The sequence below is a fragment of the Diabrotica virgifera genome, chromosome 4 (genome assembly GCF_917563875.1).
Source record: "Diabrotica virgifera virgifera chromosome 4, PGI_DIABVI_V3a".
Lineage (NCBI taxonomy): Eukaryota > Metazoa > Arthropoda > Insecta > Coleoptera > Chrysomelidae > Diabrotica > Diabrotica virgifera.
Genome location: NC_065446.1, coordinates 144,494,231 through 144,500,040, shown reverse-complemented (window position 1 = coordinate 144,500,040; position 5,810 = coordinate 144,494,231). Strand labels below are relative to the sequence as shown.

General features: G+C 32.8%; 1 long non-coding RNA gene across 1 annotated transcript; it reads left to right on the top strand.

The window, feature by feature from the left end:
* Positions 1 to 255: 255 nt before the first annotated feature.
* Positions 256 to 791, top strand: LOC126883182 (uncharacterized). The gene is made up of 2 exons (XR_007697544.1): positions 256 to 292; positions 349 to 791. It is a non-coding gene; the product is annotated as an uncharacterized LOC126883182 (long non-coding RNA).
* The last annotated feature ends 5,019 nt before the right edge of the window (positions 792 to 5,810 follow it).

Sequence of the window (5,810 nt, the reverse complement as noted above, 5' to 3'; positions counted from 1 at the left end):
CATTTGTTTATTTTTTTATTCTTTGTTTATATAATTTATAACCTAGACAGTTTTGTTTTTAAATAAAACTGAAACTGTGTCTAAGCTAAAATGGATAATATTCTTGAAGAATTTTTGTTTGGGGACGAAATTAGCAAATGCCGTTATACATTTAGCAGATGTACCTGCCTCACAATTATTCCAGAAGGATGAGATGAAATTAAATATATATAAACCATAATTCAATATCCAATTTTCGTAGAGAGAACATTTTCCAAGAGAACATTTTCGTATGTCCAGAACTACTTTCCAGGTAAAATTGTATAACAAATTAATAACATCATGTATATTATATTGTTATATTTCCAGGAACTATTTAATTGTATTGGTCATATCCACCAATTTGAAAACAGAATAATTCTATTGGAAAAAATTAATGTTTATGATGTGGATGCTAAGTAAACCAGAGAATTTGTTGCTGGGGATACGTTTGGTTTGCCAAAGAGCTCTGGACATAAGATTTTCACCCAAATAATATAGAATTACAAAAAATTGGAAATAACTAATCTTGAATATCAATGTGTATATTGAGTTTAATTTTATTGTAAATATTCTATAATATAATTTTATTGTAAATATTGTATTAACACATTTGTGGACACATCTTCATATGCAGACAGTAATTTCCCTTTGTAAGTACATGCATATTAGTCGTATCTGCGAATGGGTTAATTGTAAATCGTAATCAATAAAAATTTTTTGTGAATCAATAAAAAACTGGTTTGTTTGAAAATAAATGTAGTACAAATGTGGTCATAATATTTATTTTCATGCTTAGATAAAAACTAAATGTATTGTACTTAACACAACCTTTCATATATCTTCCTCCTCCATTGTTAAGCAGAATTTGTTAACAAGAATTGTCCCTCCATTCTTTTTTTAATAAGAGGAATTTCTTCCTTAGCGTTCCTAGTATTTGGTTGTGGCTCTAAAATTGCATTTGTTTCACTGAGAGCATCTAAAAGGTCTCTCAATCCTTATTTCGTTTGACATAGCCATACTCGTAGAAATAATTCTATCTGTATTGATGGTATTATCAGAGAACAACGAACACATGGTGGTCTTCAGAGTGCTCCCAACCAACAGTACCTTATGCTGCTGCGTTTTCTTTTACTGTTTTAACCCTTATCCGGGCAAGTGGGGCTCAATAGGCCCGAAATGCCATGTCTTTTATATGGAAGTAAAATGTCTTGCCCGGATAAGTATTAAAGTGAGCTTTCTCGTTTCAGAATTTTTTATCGAATACAGCTTCAAGATAACGTAACCATGCAAAATAATTATTTTTTCCCTTTATAGGATGCCAGCAACAACTTTGTAATGTGAGATTGCTTGGAAATGTGCTTCTGTATGAGCATCATAAAGGGATGTCTACTGCATTCCCAGTTTATCTCAAGAGTTAGTTGGTTGTGATCAAAGAATCGTATTAAAAAATAGATTATATCTCCCTCTAGTTCTTTTTTCATAGTACTTATATTAAATTTGGATTATGCCTAATTCCATGAAATGACAACAAATAATATGATTGTAAATAGTTTTGAAAAAGCTGTTTAAACTGTATAATTAAATTTTTTTTAAAACGTCTACTTTTAAAAATTTCGTACCTAGGCCTGGATCCCGCATACCAAAAAAAAGTTGATTAATAGCAAGCTCAAATTTGTTAATAGCTTAACGGTGTCTAGTTGGACACACTTTGATGTATAGAAACACTGGAACAGGGGAAGCCTTAATTGTGGAACGTGCCATCCTGACAAGTTTATGATTGTGAAAACTAGCAGGTTGTTTTTAAGTTTATTCAATAGCAAACTTTGTATATTATAATATATGAAAAAATTTTTGTCCGAAAAATATGTTGGGCAGTTGGCTGAAAGACTTTGGTCGATGGCCTTTTGGTACATTGTATCAATAAAGTATGTCTCTCTCTATGTTGGGCATTTTAATAATTCCGACACGTAGAACATGTCAGAGGATAGGAATTATATTGGTGATAAATAGCAGTCTAATTTTGCATGCTAATGAAAGAGTAGCAAATCAATTGGAAGTTCTGTCTGACACAACACATGAGACGTTTTTGTAGTCTGACGTTCGAAACCTGTAACCTGTTCAACAATTAAAACTTCCCGTTCCAGTGTTTGTTTTAAATTAAAACATCAAAGTTTGTCCGACTAGACACCGTTAAGCTAATAACAAATTTTCAGCTTGCTATTAATAAACTTTCTTTTGGTATGCAGGATCCAGGCCTATTAACTATTTAACTCGAGCAGATTCCATTTTACCAGCGAATATAAATCTCATTCAAAATTCGGCATATCTAGATACTTAACTTAATGAAATCTTACCAGAATAATAAACGTTTACTACAAGAACAAGAAAATTTTGATAATAAATTAAAGATTCGGTCAGCTGTAGAAAGGTTTGAACTAATAAAATGCAAATTTAGAGGATTAAAATTTGATACAGAAAATATTCGATTAACGAACATTGTGTTTTACACAATTTTATAATATAGAAGGCAATAATGTTCTGGATAAATGCAATATTGAGTAGGTATGCTAAATAAAGAAATTAATAACATAACGGTGGGTGAAGAAGAATAAAAAATTGGAAATATTATTGAAAATAACTAATATGGAGTATTATTGTATAGGTACCTACCTACCTATATTAAATTTAATTTTATTGTAGGTAAATATTAATTACAAATAGTTGGTATGCAATCAATACCAATTTTTATAAGATTTGTGAATCAATCAAAAACTGGATTGTTGGAAAATAAATGAGGTAGGTACCTACTATACAGATATTGTGTTAATATTTCTAGTAACTATATAAATAAAAAAAACACAAATATTTCTAACTTAATTTAGATAATAACTATATATAGGATACATATTAATAATACTAAAATAAGAACTACAAATATTTACAATAAATTACATACAATAATTATTGTATTTATATTCAATTTTAATTAAATTATCCATTTTACTTTGAACTTAATTTTAAAGTTGGCGGGATTCAGCTATCACAGCACAATAACAAATTTAAGGCTGAATAAAATGGCGAGCGCTTCCAATCCGATTAATTCAGCGCACCGTTCACTAGTAAAAGAGCTTCCAATCCGATTGCAATCCGATTCCAAGCTCTCTGTTTGATGAACGCAACCATTGTTTGTAACAATATAACCTAATTCTTTAATTATTCGTTTTATAGCTAAGTAGGTCATTGTCAATAACTGAGTTGTATATAAAAAACAATTACTTCAAAAATTTATTTATTTTTTCCTAAGTATCTTTGCTACAGTAATAAAAATATTTTTTCGTATTTCCAGCAGACCTGCAGGAGCCTCTTTAAAATAGGCAGTCGTCGATTTGCTTTTCTGAAAATCATGATAAATATTCCACATTTTTATGTCTTCGCCGCTTTTACACATAAACATTCCTTTTTTCATCGTAAATTCTATTTGATGAGGTAGATGATGTTTTGTAATTGCATCTGTTGAGTATTATACTATTTCGTATGTTCATTCCAGAAATGGGGCGTAATTACAATCCCATTTGAGTAGAACTTTGCATCTACTATCACGTTTATCGTTATCCCATGCTGCCTGGCAACTTCATGAAATATTAAACTAGCCGGTAAACACGCGCCTGCGTAACTGGCTCGAATAAATTCTTGCTCGATACATGTCTTAATCAAGTTTAACTGAATGTGCTGTTTCATACTGGAGCAACTGCTGTGTCTGCTTTGACGGTTATTCGCAGAATGAAAACTTGTTGTGTTATCGAGTGTGTTAGTGATGAAAGTGGTGGGAGGTAATCAAGAATTTTAGGTGTTTCCATATAAAATTTAATATAAGTTGGTATACAGTGTTTATAGTACTTGTCGTATCTGTAATATGTCGGTAGTACTGATTCCCTCATGTATCTCTCGTAGCATGAGTAGGGAAAAATGTATCCAAGTTCAATAAATGTCTTAAATGCAGCACTTTTACATTGATCCTTATGGAACAACAAGCACAAATCTTCACATTTCAGGGGTCTTTTGAGCTACCATTCAGTCTTCCGCCCGACTAAAAGTATATTAAATATACTTAAATTTTAATACCCTACATTATCACATTGTCTTCATTCTGTTTCAGATATTTGTAACGTTCAGACGTGCTCTGGTGAGTGTTAAATTTGAATATTTTTGATTTTCGAAAAATTTATAAATATTTTGAGTTTGGGTTCTAAATTTTTTAATTCTAAGTTTTGAAAATTAATCTATTTTCTTACCTACTTACCATTGCCAGATTTGCTCTATATTTTTTATAAGGCCATAATGGAAAAGTTTCTGATACTTAAAGATAATGTTAAGAAAATCAGGAAGTTTGGCGTCCAGGGACGAACTCTGGAGTTCAAGATAAGGGATATACCTCACGGTGTAGAACCTATTGGATGGGTAAAGGGAGCGATTGAGGATATTGTGTATAAGGGCACAGAAAATACTCAGCCTCATGACCAGGTAGGGTTCACATTTTGCTCGAAAGACTTTGCCAGAGGTCAGGGTTGGATGAGGTTCAAACCTGCCTCTGAAGTGACCGTTGATGATATATGGAATAAGATTAGTTCCATTTATCAGTCAAATTCTGCAGGCCTCAATACTGAAACATTTTGTCTTGGTATTACGACGGTGCGTTTGCCTACAGGTAAAGGTCGTGGTTACAACTATAACTCTTTCACCGAAGAGTGTGCCCGTAGGAAAGGTATTGTTGTAATCAAAAACAATGATAACCTTTGCCTTCCTCGAGCTTTGGTTGTAGCTAAAGCCCACGTAGACAAGGATGTAGAATGGAAAAAAATACGCCGTGATATTGGAAAAATACAACGAGAAAGGACGTTAAAATTATTGGAAAGTGCATGTGTAACTATTCCGGAAGATGGCGCTGGTATTCCGGAATTACAGAAATTTCAGGAATATCTCAAAGATAACAAAATCGTGGTCTATAGTTATGGTAGCAAAGGTCGTGATATCATTTTTGAAGGTAATGGTGTTGGACCTTCGTTGAATTTACTTTATCACGAGGGACACTTCAACGTAATCACCTCTTTGACAGCTGCTTTTTGTTGTGATTATTATTGTGAGGAGTGCCATCAACCGTTTAACAATAAAAACGAACACAGTTGTGGTGGTACGTGTTTTGCTTGTCGTCGTTCACCAGCTTGTTCCAAGGATGTTGTTAAAATTCCGTGTGAGAAATGTGGTCGAAACTTTTACGGTAAGACTTGTTTTAATGTTCATGTTGGTTCGGTATGCGATAAAATTAAAAGATGTACGGAGTGTTACAAGATCTGCACAAAAAACCATATCTGTGGTGAGGTCTTTTGTAAAACTTGTAAAAAGAAATGCCCCAACAATCATCTCTGCTATATGCAGTCCGATTCCGGTACTCCTCTATCTAAGGATTTTCTTTTTATATTCTATGATCTGGAAACTCGTCAAGAGAAAGTTTTTCCCGATGGCTCGCTTCTTCAAGAACCAAATCTCTGTGTGTTTAATCAACGCTGTTACAAATGTCTCCCTGAGTTCAAATTAGCTTTCTGTCAGACTTGCGGATTTCGCCAAAAGATTTTGATAGGCCTTGACGTAATAAGTCTTTTTATGAATCATATTCTGCAAATTAGAAAAAGATTCAAGAATGTTGTCGTGTTAGCACACAACGGAGGAGGTTTCGATCATCAATTTGTGTTGAATCATATTCTTACCAAAACCGATTTAACCCCGGACCTCAT